The 20,002-nt window shown below is 40.8% G+C and overlaps 1 pseudogene; it reads left to right on the top strand.

Moving 5' to 3' along the window:
- Positions 1-3,731: 3,731 nt before the first annotated feature.
- The window catches only part of LOC138171157 (proteasomal ubiquitin receptor ADRM1 pseudogene), a 20,733-nt pseudogene continuing 4,462 nt past the window's right edge, over positions 3,732-20,002 (top strand).

Genomic DNA, 20,002 nt, shown 5'->3' with positions numbered 1-20,002 from the left:
GGGCCATTGAATGGATCAGAGTTCTTCAATCTTCCAAAGTTGTGACAATGTTGCTTCCTGGAGGACTCCAGCTCTAATTGGTATTAGTCTGTTTGTTCTGATTCCACAGGAGTAGTGATTATAAGTTCAGTATATTTGGCCCTAGAGCTATGAGCTGCAGGTTGAAAATTCATTTGCTTCATTTTAGGAAGTTAACCAGAGGTCCTCCACCCTTGTTTTTTCTTGTCATGGTGACCAAGCTCAGTGTGACAGAGGTGACCCAACTACCTGGAAAGTCCTCCAAATTGTTTTTATGCCTCTGAACCATTTTCTCTTGTCCAACATGAGCAGGTGACCATCTTATAACCATCTTAGGACCACTTAGTGTAGATGCTCCATGCTTCACCCATCTGTGAGCTCCCCAAGCACCCCTTTCTAATATGTCATTTTTGGGCCATCTTATGACCACCTAGTCAATGGAGATATTCTGTGTTTTGCCAAACCTGGGATCCTGCTGATATATTGTTTTGCTTATTTTAGTCTATGCATCATATGTCAACCAATGGAATTATTCTGTATTTGGTATTTAACCCAGGAGGGCTAGATAGGGCTCTGGAAGGAGGAACCATTTCAGATTATGAGGAAGATCTGAAGTCTACTTCATTAGAGGGGACAACAGACCCTTTAATAAAGCGACAATGGCTTAGAGCTCTGCCTCAGTCTCTTTTATTGTAGGTTGGATAATTTTTATCGCCACGGTTGTTTGTTTTAAGAATGTTATTGAATAAACTGGCTTCCTGGTTCTGCTTACTTCATTCTGTATTATTTCCTTCAAGTCTTCCCAGATTTCTTTAAAACTGTCCCTTTTGTTATCTCCAACAGCAATTAAGTTTATTTTTATTATTTATTTGTTTCCATTCCTAATAATGTCAATTGTGACTTATCAATGGGTGTTCTATTGCATTCATAAACCATAGTTTGTTTAACCACTCCTCAAGGGATGAGCACCCCTTTAGTTTCCAGGTTTTGGGTTCTACAAAAAGAGCTGCCATGAAGATTTTTGTATGTATTCATCCTTTTTCTCTTTCTTCAATCCCTTTGGGTTGTAGGTCTAGTAACTGCATTGCTGGGTCAAGGATACACACAGTTTAGTAATTTTAAGGGTGTAGTTACATGAGAGCTTTCTTTCTTTTTTTGACCTACTTGGAAAGCATGCACTCCAAGGATTGGGGATTGCTGGATTAAAGGGTATGAATAATTTAGTAATTCCAAATTGTTTTACAGACTAGTTGGACCAAGTCATAGTTCCACCAACAGTGATATTTATTTGCTTGTCTTCCCACAGACCCCTCCCCTAACATTAGCTATTGCCATATTTTATTATCTTTGCCAGTTGTATGCCCCTTATGGATAGAACAGAACCTTGTGACATCCTGCCTGCAGGTGAATTGTGTTTTTTATGGGATTATATTACAATATGGAAGGGTACATGAAAGGGGAAGGGAGAGTATGGAAATAGACGGGAGTGCAATGCCTCTGGGTAAAACTGAGGGCTAGCAATGAGGGGAAGGTGAACTCTGTGGTCTCAGGAAGAGAAGAACCTGCAAGGGAGCAGATGAGGAGGGGTAGGGGAAGGACTGAAAAAGGGGAGAAAGAAAGGAGGTCTTACTTTGTGGTGGTGTGGGCGGGGTTCTGCTGATAAATATTTCTGTGAGTGAAGAGAGATGGTCTTTGATCTGGGTGTGGTCTGGGGGATTTGTTGCTTGAGAAGAAAACTTGTTTTAGTTTGGATGGGGGGGAGGTGAAGTTGGAATTCCTGGGGCAACTGGTGTCTGGAGTCTGGACCTAGGGAGGAGATTTTTAAGGGAAAGAAGGGAACCAGGAGGAGGGTACAGAACAGTATAATCAAAGACATGGATGGAGGGACCTTCCATGGGGCAGTGTCTTCTCTATCTGCTGTAAGAATTGGATTTATTTTGAGAGAGAGAGGCACGATGGAAAAGGGGAATCTGAGGGCCAAATGGTATAAGGCAGTGGCAGAAACTTTCTAGAAAGGAGAGCCTAGAATGAATACACTGGAAGTTTTAATTGCAGGAGGAATACAGAAAATAGGAAAAGACTAGATCATTATAGAGGTAGGACATGAATCAGAGCCTGAGGGTTTAGAATAGACAGACAGATAATGAAGAGGGTGAGAGAATGCCGCACAAAAAAGGAAATTTTAAAAAGTAATCCAAAGGACTATTTGAAAGGCAGATGAGGGATTCTGCTTGATTTAGAGAAAAAAAGGAGGGGAAGGGAAGAAGTAAATAACTAAATAAAACAGGAAAGGAAAAGGAACTAATAAGTAAAACCCAAAAGGGAAAGGGGTAACAAAAAGAGGGGAGAATTTGAGGTGAGGAGAAAAGAGTCAGAGGGTCACCTTAAAAAAGAACGATCTGAAGTTACTGAAGGACCATAGGACTGTTTTTAGCAGAAGACGGGAAAATATCGTAACTTGAAAAAATAGCAATGATCTTTATTGCCTGGAACAGGTGCCTTAGACTGCTATGTATCTGTGAATTATTTTTATTATTCCTACTATTTGATTTTTGAAAATTTGTTAAACATTTGTTAAAGTTTGTCCAATGAATGCATGAAACCAAGGAAGAATTTTATTTTTTTTCTCCTATGATTCAAAAAAAGCAAGAAAAAAAATCAAAAGTTGGAATAACAAATCTCTTTGGCTTGAAAACCTAGAAAGAACATGATTCAAAGCAAATACACACGTTAACGATGACAAATATAGTACAATTATCCCTTCCACATTGCTACTTTCCCCATTGCTGTTTTGATATATCACAGGTCAGCATAAGAAATATAATAGGAATTTTGAGGAGTTTTGTAGAAGTTGCAGATGACCCTCGGAGATGAGCAAACAACACAGATCCTATGACCAAATACTTAACCCAAATTTTACAAAAATGCCCCTTAAAAGAAAATGAAAAAAATACAAACTTCTTTTGTATGAAGGGAGAGCCAAAAAATTTTATGCAGATTTTCCAGAGAGTGTGGTGGGGTACTGCACCCCTAACTCCCATGATGTGGAAGAGATTTCTATATGTACTTTATTTCATACACAGAAAAAAATGCAAAAACCCCAAGACCCCAAAAGGGTATAAACGGCCTCAATAAAACAAACAAAAGGCAAATGAAATCAGTGTTTGGAGCCTACTTGACAGGGAGAAAGGAAGATCAGCAGAGCTTTGTGGGAAGTTTTGCACTGCCCCCTTCAAACAGCGCGGCCTGCTTGGGTATGGTTTCAGTGTGGGCCCAGTCAAGGTCAGTCCTAGAACCTCTCTGGATAGACAGCTGTTCTTTTCTTAGCAAACATATGCAAGTCTGGCTTAGTGGTGGTATCATAGTTACTTTTCCTTGATTTTATTCACCCTTTGGAAGCAACCATATTATGCTTGATCAGTAAATGGACTTTTTTTGTTGTCTGTTCCACTCAGAAGAACACTTTATGAAGCCAACCAGAAAGCTAACCAGCTGGTCTGTTCTAAATGTCTTTTCTAAATTTCCCAAGTGTTGTCTAATATTGCTGACACCAGGTCTGAAAAGTGAGTTGGGGAGGCAATCTCCAACATTGTTGCTGAGTATTAGTGCCTCAGGATGCCATCCTGCCTTTGTTGTCCTTTGAGTACTTGGTGACCTTGTTCAGTTTTCTTTAAGAGAAAAGAAATGCTAGGTAAACAGCTGACCTGGGCTCAATGGATGATCTTTGTGTTCAAAAGTGCCAGCCCTTCTGGCCTTTCTGGCAGCTGCCAGGCTTGCGACTGTTGCACCGAAAGGAGCGAGACAGAAGATCCCAAGAGTAAAATCTGGAAGTGAATTTTATTGCTGCGGGACTGCGGGGGTCACATACCCAGATCAGACAGTGAGTTGGCTCGGACGATGTGGCAGATTCCAATAGTCAGGTTACATAAGCTGAAACTACAATCAGTGATTGGTCAGTGTATATTTGAATTTCCCATGCCACAAAGTTTACCCTAGGCTGAGGGACAGGGAACCTAGAATGCGTGGAGATGGGGAATATCCGGTTTGGGGGGGGGGGGGGGCAGGGAACAGGGAAGAATGGAGAAATATCCGGCAGGGATTTTACCCTAGGCTGAAATTCCTGCTCATGAATCAGTTGGGGGAGGGAAGGGTGGAGTTGTGCTCAACAGTGACACATGTCTCCTGCTAGAAAATAGATCTGGGAACTGCTGCTTTTCAGAGCTGAGGTGAGGGACAATAGCTTGGATCTTGCTCCTGGAGTCTTCTGTTACCATCTTTCCCCCCAAATCCAATCTAATAAGATCTGGAAGGTGGTTGTCAGACTGTTTGCATAACTAAAGACATTTTGCTATCAAAATAGCTTCTGGTCAGAGAAAATATACCTCCCAAATAGAAGCTATTCCACTGTTAAAGAGTCAAACCCACTTATGAATTATTTGCTTATTAAAATCTGCTCACGTGTGTGTTGGGTGTATGTGTGACAGGAAAGCAGATTGAATTCCACAAACAAACCAGCAGTGATTGAGATTCACATACAGAATGACTGAGTAAAATACAGAGATTGTGGCACTAGTAACAGCCTTAGAGACCTAGGCTCAAACATTGCCAGGCACTCCCTAGGCTTATAGGATTTAGAGTGTAGTAGCGTAGCTTGATTAATTTGAGCAAGAACCAAGTCATAATTTTAGAGTGGACCCTTTATTAAAAGGTCATGTGGATGGTGGGCTGAGCTGGCACCACCCATGTCTCAGGTCCAGCAATAGCAGTAGCCACCAGCAACAGCCCCGATCTGGGGCAGAACCTTAGCCTCTAAAGGGGGCCTTACGTAAGCAGTGATTGGTCAGTACTGGGGAAAGGGTGGAGACCCAGTGGGGGAGGGCGGAGCTGACCTGGCAGTCTGCTCACTTCTTTGGGGGGGGGGGGGAGTTGTGGGGAAAGCCAGGCACATCAGGAACAAGAAGAGATCTTAGAAATGATCCCTTCCAAACACATTATTTTATAGATGCTGGTAAGTAAGAAAGTAACCTAGAACTAGAGTAGCAAAGCAGCACCCCCAGGTTTGCATATGTAGCAAGTAACAGATCCATTCTGTTTGTTATTTGCAGCTATGTAGTAGAGTGAGATAGAGTGCTGGGCCTGGAGTCAGGAAGACCTGAATTCAAATAAGACACCAGAGTGAGCTGTGTGACCCTAGACAAGTCACTCAACCAATATTTGCCTCAGTTCCATCAAGTGCAAAATGGTTACAACAATAGCACCTATCTCTCAGGGTCATGGTGAGGCTCAAATATAATAGTATTTGTAAAGCGCTTAACATAGTGCCTGGCATATAGTAGGTGCCATGCATTAACTATTGTTTTTGTTGTTATGATTATCAAGTGTAGACCTTAGACTTGAACAAAGTTTTTAAAAAAAGGATTTAGATTATATCTCATTGATAGGTATGAATATTCCTTTTTTTTCAAATGCTTTATTAATTTCTGGTTTACATCATTCATTTCCACCAGATTTGAGTTACAAATTTTGTCCCTGTTTTTCCCCTACCCGCTGCCCCAAAATAGCGGTCGCACAGGATATCCCCTCCTCCAATCTGTTCTCTTCCATATCTTCTCGCATACCCCCTTTGACTTTTTCAGTAGGGCATGGTGGATCTCTATGCCCCAATGCCTGTATATCTTATTAGGTATGAATATTCCTAAGGATGATTTGATTAAGTAAAGCTATTATATAGATGAACCACAGAGTCCCCCCAAAAAGACAGTAGAAAATCCTGCCATTGTCAATCAAAAAGTTCTAGAGAGATTTGAATAGAGTAGGGCCAGAGACCTGAGAGTAAATATCAGTCCCTAGGGAACGGTGAAAGGAGAGAGAAGTCACATCTATAAATACAGATCCTCCTAGCGAGCTGGGAAGATGTGTGTGGTTGTCTCCTCCAAATTACCTTGTAGTTCGGATATTAGGAAAATTGGATAATATTTAGGAAACTTAGGAGACATTTAGCATAGACCAGATGGTTGGCTGTGTAACTAGTGCCACCACATTTCTGGTTGGCTTTATACAGTTTATTTACCACCCCCACTTTACCAACTGCCCAAGACCAGGAGAAGATAGTAATAGAAAGGCAGCAACACAAAATAAGTTCCAAATTAATACACAAGCTAAAAAGAAAAGATTACATTATTTATTTATTTAATATTATTGGTCTTTATTAATTTGTTTGTTTACTTTTAGTTTACAAGATTCAGTTCCACAATTCCTTGAGTTTCAAATTTTCTCCCCCCCCCCCATGACGGCATCAAATCAAGTAAATTGTATCAGATGGAATGAACAATGGGAAAGAGGAAACAAAATCAAACCACAAAATGAAAAAAGATCAGGTAGTTTGCTTCAAACTCAGTTCTTTCTAGTTTTTTCTCTGGATGTAGACATCTCTCTCCATTATGAGTCATTTGGGATTGACTTATAATCCTGCATTGCTGAGAAGAGTCCAGTCTATCAAAGCTGGTCGTCAAACATACATTGTTTGTATCAGTTTGTATAAGCCTCTCCAGGTAAATATGAAGTCCATCTGCTCCTCATTTCTTATAGCACAATAGTATTCCATTACATTCATATACCACAACTTGTTCAGCCATTTCCCAATTGATGGGCACCCCTTTAATTTCCAATTCTTTGCTACCACAAAAAGAGCTGCTATAAATATTTTTGTACATTTGGGTCTTCCTCCTACTTCTATGATCTCATTGGGATACAACCCTAGAAGTGGTATTGCTGGGTCAAAGGGTATGAAATTATTTATAGCCCTTTGGGCATAATTTCGGATTGCTCTCCAGAATGGTTGGATCAGTTCACAACTCTACCAGCAATACATTTGTGTTCCATTTTTTCCACATCCTGTCCAGCATTTGTCATTTTCCTGTTTTGTCATCTTAGCCAATCTGACTGGTGAGATGTGGTACCTCAGAGTTGTTTTCATTTGCATTTCTCTAATCAATAGTGATTTAGAACATTTTTTTTCATATTCTTATAGATATCTTTAATTTCTTCCTCTGAAAACTGCCTTTTCATATGCTTTGACCATTTATCAATTGGGAAATGACTTGTATTCTTATAGATTTGACTCACTTCTCTGTATATTTTAGAAATGAGTCCTTTATCAGAGACACAGGTTGTAAAAATTCTTTCCCAATTTCCCACTTCCCTCTTAATCTTGGTTAAATTGGCTTTGTTTGTAAAAAAGCTTTTCAATTTAATGTAATCAAAATTACCCATTTTGCATTTGATAATGTTCTCTGTTTCTTGTTTGGTAAGATTACATTATTTAAAAAAAATCAGAGATGAATGGAATGTGGTACCTTTCACAATTATAGAAGGAGGAAGAATTATTAGCTAGATTAGAGACTGTAGAAGATAAAATGGACAATTTCAATTACATACAATTAAAAAGTTTTTACACAAACAAAATCAATGCAAATAGAAGTAGAAGTGAAGCAGTTAGTTGGGGAAAAAAAATCAGACAGCAAATATCTCTGACAAAAGTCTGACATACAGAATATATGAGGAATTGACACAAATATATAAGAATAAGAACTATTCCCTAATAAATAGGTGGCCAAAGACATGAACAGGCAATTTTTGAAAGAATAAATACAATCAAGAACCATATGAAAGAATCCTTTGGATCACTACTAATACAAGAATAACAATCATCATTGTCTGAGGAGTCAATCAGTACCAATCAAATTGACAAAGACAACAAAAGATGAAAATAACAAATGTTGCTTCTTCAAAAATAGTTCCTGTTGCTCCATCTCACAGTGAACTTTCCCAAGACCCTCTAGGGAGAGAAAGGGCATTGAAGTTCTTCTGTTTCAGAGTTGTAAATTGCCCTGGCCATATGCTTTGCCCACCCTACTCTAACAAGAACTCCATATAAATTTGTAGGAAAATGGGCCCCTAGCTCGAGAGAATGGGAAATACCTATAAATACAATATTCTACCCAGGAAGTTTGAGTTTTTTATTTTTATTTTTTTAAGGAAGCTAGTTTTGAGGAAAAGATGAGTTTTGTTTTGCATATATTGAAGTTGAGACGCCTATTAGATACCCAGTATGAAATGTCTGATAGGCAGTTTGTGATGTGGGACTAGAGATATATGTTTGTCTGTCTTTACAAATGCATAAATACGTGCACATACAAACTTAGATCTATGCCTGTATAAGCACATACATATATGCACATGCATATGTTTATTTATATTTATTGGGGATTCATCTGTATAAATTAAAACCATGAAAGATATGAGGTCACCAACAGAGAGGGTATAAAGAGAAGATAGTCCAGGACAGAGTCTTGGACTACATTTTACAGTGAGTGGAAACAATATGTATGATGATCTAGTACAGGGCCCTGTGAAGGAGTCATCAGGGAAGCAGGAGGAGAACCAAGAAAGACTGTGTTACATTCATGAAATCACAGAAGAAATTGAGGTCTCACAGAGATGAAGTGACTTGGCCATTTGTAGCACCAACGCAATATTCACAGTGTTGACAGTGACTATGAATATACCAGATGATTCTCAATCACAAAATATAACAGACTCTTCATATAGAAGACAGAAGCAAAACATTTATTCAGACACCAGAAAACTGAATCTCAACACTAGGAAACTGAATCCATCATAGCAACAAAGGAGTTAATACACCATAGCACAGCAGGGAGCCACACCATCCTTTAGCCTTCCCACAAACAAACACTCAGAAGCCTAGCTGTCTCCTTAAGTGTGTCTTCTCCTCCCTCCAGCTCTAACTGCTCTGACTCCCAGCTTCCTGTGGGCTCTGTTCCACCCAGCTTCCCCCACTGGAGACTCCATGTGATTACAGTCAGCCTATCAGGGGGCAGATTAGGGAAGATATTCAAAGTCCCATTACCATTACAACATTCTTAGACACAAACAACTAGTAAGGAGAGAAATAACTGAATTGATTAGTTTGAGTCTAGGTCCAACACTTCCTTGAGATTAGACATAAGAAGATTTACTGGAGATATTCCCAGAGATAGGCTTTGAAAGAGAAGGAATAGGTTGGCAGATTGACAAAAGGAAGCTAATTCAGGCAACAGAAGATGTTGTGGACTAAAGGCAAAAGGTAGTCTGGGCATACTTCCAGGGCTTGACTGGCACTGAGGGAACAGATTGGTTAGGGACAGGAAAAAAAGGAAACAAGACAGAAAGAGCTGACTGAAGACTCAAGATCAGAAATTTGATTTTGACAGCAAGAGCATAGGAATGTTGAGATGTTACTCCAAGACAAAATTATTTTTGCCCAGGATAGTTTTCCTGTTCTGCTCGTGTCTGCCACAGATTATCTGAAGTGTGCAGCAGTGGAGAGGGACTTCCTGCTTTTTTGTTATATATATATATTTTTTTTAATTCAAGAGAAAATTGTTTTCAACCTTGGATTTGCTTCATTTAGAGATGCTTTCAAATTGCTTCTCTCCATGGTAACTGTAGGAAATAAATAAATCTATAGCTTCTTTTGGGTCTTCAGGTCAACTTATTTGTGAAGTATTAAATATGTTTCTATTATTAAAGAAAATAGCATAATATACCCATATTATGTATATAAGTTTCCTTCCTTAAGCCAAAGGGTTTGAGGCAATTAACAAAAGGGCAACCTAAATTTTAAAAAATCTTAAAGACAAAAATCCAGGCTTCCAAATAAAAAATCAGGGATCATTTACATTGCAAAGAAATTCCGTATCTGGAAGGCAGTGGCTTTGGTGCTGGTTGAAAGCAGAACGGTAATGTCTAACTCTACTCTCTTTTCCAGTCTACTAAATGAAGGCTAAGGGTGATTCTCTTGGAGTATCAAAAAACATAAGGTGAAGTGAATAGAGCTGAAAGGAATTTTCTTGTTTTAAATGTGAGTAGACTGAATTTAAAACTGCTTCCTGAGGCAGAAGAAAAGAAATTTAAAATGCCACCTTAATGCCTCCGGGCTTTTCTGGCTGGCTGACTGGCAATGGCTCTGAGTGTGAATCAAGAGAGGGCTTAGATGGCCCCTGTGGCTATTAACTAAGAAAGCTAATAGACCTCTGAAAAGGCAGCTTTAAAGTATTTGAGAACCGTGGTTGTTTAGCCAATTTTTTCACTTGTGTCTGACTCTTTCTGACTACTTTTGGGGTGTTTTCTTAGCAAAGATACTGGAATGTTTTGCCATTTCCTTCTCCAGCTCATTTTACAGATGAGGAAACTGAGGCACACAGGATTAAGTAAGAGTCTGAAGCCAGATTTGAACTCAGGAAAATGAGTCTTCCTGACTCCAGACCTAGTTGCCCCATCAGAGAACCTGTTGATGACAAATTGAAAATCAGCAGATTTCAAAGAAGTAAAGAGAACTGATCATCAGAAGAACCCATTGGTTTGCAGGGGAAGAAGTATGCACAGTTCAATGACACTAACAGATCAGCAGTTATCTAGTGGCTCTGAGGGGGAGCAAGCACTGAATGATGGGTTGATGGAACCTGGACCCTGAATTTCCCCACACATTGCAGCAGCCCAGATCACTGGCATCTCTCCTGGAGCATCTGGCCCATCCAGTCCATCTAGATACTCAATAGTCCTGTCACTGTGGCTCTCTGACCCACCCCAGACCATTTAACTCCTTTCACTATCACAGCTGGGCCATCCCAGTCTACTCTCCTTAATCCCATCTAAATCTTCTCACTGTCTTTTTTTGTATATTAGTATCAATCTCACCCCCATCAAGGGGCAGATTCACTAAGAATTTTGCCCTTTCCTATTGGGATTACAATAAACCTTGCCACTTGGACTCAAAGAAAGCTTGAGTGTTTGAATTCTTTCCAGTCAGACTTGCCCTGTACCCTTACATTTAGGGGTTCCCAATATGTAGAACGAAATGTGGTTTCTCAAGTAGACTATTTGCTAAAGTACTCAAAACCTTTAGGCCTCAGTCAGGTGACCTGGGGAGGGAAAAAATGAAACTCCGGAAATCCCCCTGTCACCCTACCTGCCAAATAAGGGAATATTAACAAAACAGCTAAAGATTACATGAAGAAGGGGAGGGTCGCTGTTTTCATCTATATAACCCCGTTTTGGCTTCTGTACGGTGGCCTCCTCTCTCTGGACTTCCCAGTGATGGGACTGTCCACTTCTGGAGAGATTCAATAAAACCTCTTGCTTTCACCTAGTCCCTGCTCTTACTCTGCCATCTTGGCTCTGCCCTGAGGTGGTCACTTCTCTATCAGTAGATGTGTAACATGCTTCATAAGTTCCTCTGGAATCAGGGCTTGGTAATTGATTTGGTCAGTCTTCTTAGTTTGTCCCTTCTCTTCCCTTCCTCTTCCCTTCCCCTCCCCTCCCCTGGGAGTGTTCTGCCAAAAGCAAGCTAAATTTTGTTGGCTGAAACCTACCTAGTCAACTTGGGGTTTATTGGCTAAATTTCTTTCTCAAAGTCCAAGCCTTAAACTCAATTCACTCTGGATCTCATTGATTGGACTGCAACAGGTCCCTGCCCTGCCCAAGCACCACTCACTAGCTATTTTTGGGGTCCTCCTGGTTCAGAGTGAATGTAAATAGTAAATGTTTCTCTTTTGGTCAGCAACCCTGAGGGTCTTCCCCTCCCAATTTTATTTTATTTTATTTTTTTGATTAAAGGGATTATCCCTTGACTCACTTCTTAAAGAGGCCTATTCATGGAATGGGCACTGCCTCACTCAAAGTGGGAACCTAAAAAGACCTCAGCTTAAAAAGGCCAAGGTCTCCCACTGCTTCCTGGGCCATCTCCAAAGGTCCTGATTGATATCTGGCCACTGGACCCAGATGGCTCTGGAGGAGAAAGTGAGGCTGGTGACTTTGCACAGACCTCCTTTACTCAAATTCAATTGAAAGTCATGTCATCATCTCTCTGATGTCACGGTCCTTTTCAAGAATGAAGGACAAACTATAGTCACACAACAATAACGACTCAGGTGTTAGGTTTCCTTTCACTCCTAGACAGGAACAGCAAGGTTTAGCTTGCTTAAAGCGTTTTTCTTTCACAAACTGGAAAGCGTTTTTCTTCACTTAGCGTTTTTCTTTCACAAACTGGAACTGGATCACCTTCACCTTCGTAACAGATCGAGGGATGGAAGTGACCTCAGAGGTCGCTTAATTCAACTGCTTTATTTTATAGAAGAGGAAACTGAGGCCCAATGAGGTGAACGGATTCTCCCAAGGTCATACAGGTGGTAAGTGGCAGACCCAGGATTCAAACTCATTTCTGTAGACTCGGGAACTAGAATTCTTCAATGCATCACACCTAGGTCTTGTGCTAAAATGCAGGAACCTAGAGCACTTGAGAGTGTCTACTGATGATGGCCCAGGATGGGTAAACAGAGCAGCATAAGGCATTATCTGGAGAAGGAAATAGCAAACGACTCCAGTATCTTTGCCAAGAAAACCGCAAATGGGGCCACAAAGAGTCAGAGAGGGCTGAAAATGACTGAACGACAAAAACGAGGCATTGTTCCACTTCTAGGAAGTCATGGTTTTGGCTCCTGAGAGTCAAGCTCTTCCTTTGGGCCCCAGTTAGATGAGAGGAAGTCCTTTCCATCTTTCAGACTCTATGATTGTCCCTTTAATAGTCAACAAGTATGAGATGATTTTCCTTTCGGGCAGTAAATTGTCTGAATGTTACAGTATTGCTAAGGCAGGTAGAGTTCTTCCTGTACTGTTGCGAGCTCAAAGGTCAATCTCCCAATCTCTGTCTTCATGCTGCATTCAGTCTCTTGTAAAATCCCTCCTCTCATTCTCTTTTGTCTCTCCACTGGGGCACTCTTGGGCTAGGCTCATTCCCTGGGTTTGTAGGGATACCATTAGTGCTACACATGTTCACCTTGGACAGACAGGCTAGCATGGCATTTTGGCAAGAACAGTCCTGCATCACTCTGCTAATAAAAACTGACATTAAGCAGCATTGGAAGCTAGAAAACTCTCTCTGTATTATCTCATTTGATCCTCACAAGAACCTTATAAGAAAGGTATTAATATCCCCATTTTATAGAATAAGATACTGAAGCTCAGAGGGAGAGGGGAACGGGACAGGAATAAGCATTTATTAAGTGCCTACTGTGTGTCAGACACTGTTCTAAGTCCTTTACCAATTTTATCTCAGTTCATCCTCATGCTGGGTAGAGCCAAGATGGCAGAGTACAATCACAAACTTGGCGTGGGATCCAGCTCCAACAACTTATAACACCTGCAAAAAATGGACTCTAAACAAATGTTAAAGCTACAGAATCCCCAGAGTAGCAGAGAGAAACAAATCTCCCACTGAAGGCAACCTGGCGGGCCAACAGGAAAGGTCTATCACAGCACCCTGGGGGACAAGTGCAGACCCCCATGAGCCGTGGGTCTGGCCCCAGGCCATCCCCGACCAGCAGTGGCCAGAGCAGACCTCAGGAGAGTGACTCACCAGCAGCTGTGGCGGTTTCTAGGCTTCTCAACCCATAAATGCAAAAGAGAAAGTAAAAGGTCAGTGGGGAACTCTGTTTGGAGCAGTGTTCAGAGCAGTGGTTGCAGTTGCTGCCGTGTGGCTGCTTTCAGAGCTCCTGGCCTGCAGATTATAGGGGGACCAAGCGACCATTCAGAGGGTAATCGCTCTTGCTTTGACCTTCTTGGATCTGGATTGTGGTCTTGGGAGGTGGTCCTGGGGTGTGTGACCAGTGTGCAAGAGCTTGTGGGGGCTGCAGAGAGGGCACCCAACTAATAGTTCTGGCAGCTGTGAAAACCCCAGCGATTTGGGACAAAGCCCTCTCCATTCTGTAAGCAGAGTCCTACCCTGGCAAAGAGCTCACAAGTCAAGTAATGGGCAAGATGAGCAAGCCCAGGAAGCGCTTGACTCCCAACCTTATCATTTGACTGAAACTGCTTTCTCTAATGATCTCTTACTTGCCACATCTAATGGCCTTTTCTCATTACTCATTCTTCTTGACCTCTCTGCAGACTAATACTCTCAATAACTTTTTTTTAAAATAGCAATTGGGATTAAATGACTTACCCAGAGTCACACAGCTAGTAAGTATCTGAGGCCACATTTGAACTTAGGCCCTCCTGACTTGGTACTCTATCCACTGAGCCACCTAACTGCCCCCTTACTTTTTCCTGTAGGCTTCCTTCTCTCTCACTTTTTGTGTCACATGGTTCTTAACCTACCTGTTAGATCCCTCCTTCTTAGTAATTTTGTTAGAACTTCATACAGGCCACTCCCACTAATCTTTGGTGCCCCTTCTGGGCCCTCTTCTCTTCCTCTATACTATTTTGCTTAGTGATCTCACTATTTCCCCTGGATTTAATTATCATCTTTATGTGAATAATTCTCAGATCAATTTATCCAATCCTAACTGCTCTCTTGACCTCCAGTTTCACATTGCCAACTGCCTATTGGACATCTCAACGTGGATGCTTCATATGTGTCTTAAACCCAATGTGCACAAAACTGAAGTCATTTTTGTTGTCCTCAAGCCCTTCTCTCTTCCTTATTACTGTCCAGGGCAAGGTTAGGGAACCTGTTGCCTCGAAGGCTCCCCTAGGTCCTCAAGTATATCCCTTTGACTGAATCCAAACTTCATAGAACAAATTCCCTTAATAAAAGGATTTGTTCTGTAAAACTTGGACTCAGTCAAAAGGTTGAACCCAAGGACCTAGAAGATCACATGTGGCCTAGAGGTCACAGGTGGCCCACTCTGGTCCAGGACATCACCATGCTCCCAGTATGAAGGCTTGCATCGTAGGTATAAGTTTATCTCCAGTCTTCACTCTTATATCCCATATCTATCTTGTTGCCAAGTCATTCTACCTTCACACCATCTCTTGTGTATGCACAACCTTCTTTCCTATGAAGCTGCCACCACCTTCATGCCAACCCCCCTCACGTCACACCTAGATTATTGTGATAGTCCTTTCTGACTCAAGTCTCTCCCCATTCCTGTCTACTTTCCACTCAGCTCCACTCAAAGGTTTTCCTAAAGCACAGATCTGAACAAATTACTCCTTTATTTGATAGGTCCAGAGACACCTCCAAGATCAAATGTAAAATCCTCTGTTTAGCATTGAAAGCTCTTTATTACCTGGGCCCTTCCAACTTTTCCAATCTTCATATGCATCATCCTTTCCACATACTTTAAAATCCAGTGCCATTGGTGTCCTTTCTGCCTGGACAAGGCACTCCAATTCTTCACTCTATTTTCACTGATGGTCCTTCATATTTGGAATTCTCTCCCTCCTTATTTCTGCTTCCCAACTTTCCTTGGCTTCCATCAAGTGTTAACTAAACTCCAACCTCATGCAAAAAGTGTTTCCTGGTCGTCCTGATTGTAGCTCCAACTCAATATTTACAATACTGACAGTGATTGTAAATATGCTAGCATAAGTCTGAATTACAAAATATAACAGACTCTCTATATATAAGACAGAAGCAAAAACATTTTTCAGATACCAGAAAGCCAAATCCTAACACCAGGAAACTGAATTCATCATAGTAACAAAGAAGCTAATACAACATAGCACAGCAGGAAGCCACACCATCCTTTAGCCTTCCCACAAACAAATACTCAGAAGCCTAGCTGTCTCCTTGGCTATGTTCTCACTCTCCCACCACCTTGTTGTCTGACTCCCAGCTTCCTGTGGGCTCTGCTCCACCCTTCAGCAAACTCCTCCCACCTCAGGCTCCAAGTGATTACGTTCAACCTATTAGGGGCAGGGAAGATTTTCATATTCCCTTAGGTCTAGTAAGGGGCAGGGAAGATCTTCAAATTCTCATTACCATTACAATTGGCCCCAAGATCTTTCATGTCCCTTACATAGAAAAAATACATTAAGAATACATTTTGTTACATAGGTTAATGGGAGTTTAGGGATAACTAGTGTCGACAGAACTTTGCAATAATACAACAGGGACAACAGAAAGTAAACACATAAAACAACATCTTAGGGTGGGGCTTGAGCACCAAAGCAGGGAGCCACACATCCTTTAGCCTTCCCCAAACACTCACAAACCTAGTGGTCACAACAGGCGGAAAACAAACATTCATGACCGTAGCTGTCTCCTTGGCTGTGTCCTCTCCTCCCACCATCTAGCTGCCCTGACTCCCAGCTTCCTGTGGGCTCTGCTCCACCCTTCAGCAAACTTCTCCCATCACAGTCTCTAATGTAATTACATTGAACTTATTAGAGGGCAAGAAAGATCTTCAAAGCAGGAAAGGTCTTTAAATTCCCTTAGGCCCATTAAGGGACAGGGAAGATCTTCAGATTCCCATTACCATTACACTGATGTTGGCACCTTCTCTGAGACATCTCCAATTTATCTTGTGTATATTTTGTTTGTACATAGTTGTTTGAATGTTATCTCCTTACAGTAGGTTGTGAGCAGGAACTTTTTGCCTTTGGGTCTCCACAGTTAGGTACATTGCCTGGCATATAACAGGTGCTTAATAAATGCTTGTTGACTTTACTTGACTTGGAGGTGGGTAGGGAGTACATTTGAGGCATGAGAGACAGACAGTGCAAAAGTATATTGGCAGGAAATGGAATTAGATGCCATTAATTGGGTCAGTTTGGCTAGAATATAGAGTTCATAAAGGACAGTAACATACATTAAGCCTGAAAAAATAGTCTGGAATCAGATTGTGAAAGGTTTTGAAAGCCCAAAAACAAAGGGTGTGTTTTATCCTTGAAGCAATAGGAAGTGAATGAATGGAGCTTCCTGAACAGGGAATGATATTTTCACACCTGTGTTTTTGGAACATCACTTGAGCTGTTTTGTGGAAGATGGATTGGAAGGAAAGAGACTGGAGGCAGGGAAACCCATTTGTAAATTATTACAATAGTTCAGGAAAGAGGTGAGAAAGGCCTGAACTAGATGGTGACTGTATGAACTGAAGAGAAGAGTCTCCTCTTATGAGGCCCCCTTCCCACTCTGCCCAAAGATCTGATCTCAGTTTCCTTTTTTCCCTCTACATTTTGTCCCCCTGGTGATCTCAGTTTTCATTTCCACACTTTACAATCACTGCTAGACCTCTCCATCTTCAGTTTCCCATTTCCAACTGCCTACTGGACATCCCTACTTAGTGTCTCTTTGGTCCCTTGTATCAGCAATGCCATATTCACAATGCCTATGGAAATTACAGATATGCTGATATAATTATCCATCACAAAATACATCATGCTTGCCATATGGGGGAATAAGCTAGAAAATTTATTAAGATACCAAAAGACTGAGTCCCAAAACCAGAAAGTGAAAGCCATCAGAGTAGTTATGACATTGGCACAGGTAGATAAAGTAGAAAGCACCCACATTCTCAAGCCTTTAAAACAGAACAGGCTACCTCAGGCAAAGGTTCTCCTCTCCCCACTCACAACAACCACCCAGTGCCCTGGAAGCGCGCTCCCAGCAGCTCCGGCCCCTGGCAGTCCTCAGCAGGAGTCCTTAGCAGAAATTCTGGCTGACTCAAAAAGGGCTTTGTGCTGCTGCTGCTTCTGCTGCTGCTGCTGCCGCCGTCGCCACCACCGCTAGCCACCGCAGGAACTCTAGCTTGGCTTCTGCTTCCTCTTGCTCCACCCCTTCCTGCTACGTCAGCAAGTCCAATGGGGCATGGAAGATCTTTAAATCCCATAATCCTTACATCCCTCAAATTCAACGTGTCTAAAACATAACACATCATATTACTCCCACTAGACTCTTTTGAAATTTCCTTTATCTGTTAATAATATCTTTCAGCTCATCTAAGATTGAAAGGAGTCATTTTTGATCCCTCTCTCTCACTCCCTCTACCTCTCAATCCATATCACTCGTAGATTTTCATTCTACAGTATCTCTTGACTCTGTTCCTTATTTTCAAATCCTTACTGACACCACTCTGTTTAAGCTTTCATGATTTGATTCTTGGATTATCCCAGCAGCCTCCTAATACTCAATCTCCTACTCAATCTACAAAATGTTTCCAGACTAACTCTTCCTAACTCACATTTCTGATCATGTTACTCTAATGTACAAAAAACTTTTTTTTTTGGCTTCTTCCCCATGGTCTGTTGAACAAAGTCCAAATCTCCTATCCTGACATTCAAAGTCTTCGGTAGTCTGTCTCAAGTTGTTTTATTTTTTAAAGTGGTATCTCCCCTCACTCCTCTAAAATAGCTGCATACACCAGACAAACTGAACTACTCCTTATTCTCTGATGACATTTCATTCTTTGCTCAATATAGTCCCTTCACTAGGAAAACCATTTCCCTGTCCCTGTAAATACTATCCATCCTTTAGAGATTGACTAAAAAAAAAAAGAAATTTACATGTTAACTTTATTATATATTTAAAAGGAATAGCAAGTTGTACAGAAGAGATTTGCAGTTTCATATGCAATCATATTTTTATTATACTATGTTATAGAAATGCTTGTTTTATTCCATATTAAAAATGAAATAAATTAATTTTTTAAAAGAAGATAAACTCAGGGCGGCTAGGTGGCGCAGTGAGTAAAGCGCTGGCCCCAGAGTCAGGAGGATCCAAGTTTGGTTCCAGCCTCAGACACTTAACACCCACACACCCACACACACAAAACTAGCCGTGTAACCTTGGGCAACTTACTTAGCCCCAATTGCCCTCCAAAAAGGCAAAGAAAAAAAAAAAGAAGATAAACTCAAATACTACCTCCTCTAAGCAAAGAAAGAAAAAAATTCTGTTCCCTTTATTAGGAAATGTCTCCCTTTTTGTAATTCCTATAATACTCAATACTATAGTTGTGGAACTTAGTACATCCTGTTTTATAAGTTGTTTGCATATACATCTTATCTTCCTTGTTAGATTGGAAAGTCCTTGAGGCCAGGAATGATGTCTTATTCATCTTTGTATCATTATAAGCCCTAACATAGTGGTGACTGGCACATAGTAAGCACCCAATTTAATAAATAAACAAATAAATAAATAGGGATGCAGGATAGGCGGATAGCTATGGAAATAAAGACATAGAACCCTGAAGAGTATTTGATATTTGCCCATTTAAATAGGTATTCTGGGTAAGGTATATGTTCGAAACTGACCAAAACTATATATATGGAAATTATCATTTAGCCACTGCATACTGAAAAACAAATTTTTCTTTTTGCCTGATCAAATTAAAATGTGCTGACAGGCCTAAGGAAGATTGATAAAGGGTAATCATTTTTTCCCCTCTTAAATAATCTTTACTGGTTCTGAGAGGTAGGAACTTAAGATGTATGTAAAAAGCCTCTTTTATATAGATAGCAAGGTCCTTGAGGTAGACAGGAGATATTACATTTTATCAAGCATGCTTAGTTCTCAAAACATTTGCAAGGCTGGCCTAATAGATATTAAGAACTCCTGCAAAACATGATTAAAATGTTATTAGATTCCATCTAGTATAGTAGTATAAATCAGGTCTTCTTCCAAAAGTAAAAGTGGAAAATGACATCATCCAAAGTGAAAGCAATCTTGCAATCCTTTAATTTGAGACAGTTGGAATTCTTATTCTAGTCTGTCTACATTCTACTGTTGTATGCAGCCTGTGCTTTTGAACCAGAATTATGAGATATCAGAGAATTGTTAATTGGGGGACATGATACTAGGTATTTTAATGCAAGAGAACAATAGTTTCCTCTCCATAATCATTGCGAAGGTGCTTTGATGTCGGTGAGGCTGTTTCAGTTGTGCCTGTTCTGTAATTTTGCCAAATGGTTTGGAGACTGAGAGGAAAAATCCATTAAGCAGATTTTCTGTTAAATAAGTTCCTATTAAGTGGGTTTGACTGCATTATTTTTTTCCATTTTAATCAAAGGATTGATATACATTATTACAACGGGGGTGAATGCTGAGGCGTTCAGGTTCAGACTTAGTTGCAAATAGCTTCTTTCCCACCCTCTCTCAATCCCTCTCTCCTTTCCTTTTCCCCCCTCTTTCTTTCCTTCCCTCTTC

This window comes from Petaurus breviceps, unplaced genomic scaffold, assembly GCF_028583685.1.
Source record: "Petaurus breviceps papuanus isolate PSGF00001 unplaced genomic scaffold, PetGlider_PUasm1.0 419, whole genome shotgun sequence".
Taxonomy (NCBI): Eukaryota; Metazoa; Chordata; class Mammalia; order Diprotodontia; family Petauridae; genus Petaurus; species Petaurus breviceps.
The sequence above is the reverse complement of the archived record's forward strand: the minus strand, read 5'-3'. Positions and strand labels throughout refer to the sequence as shown.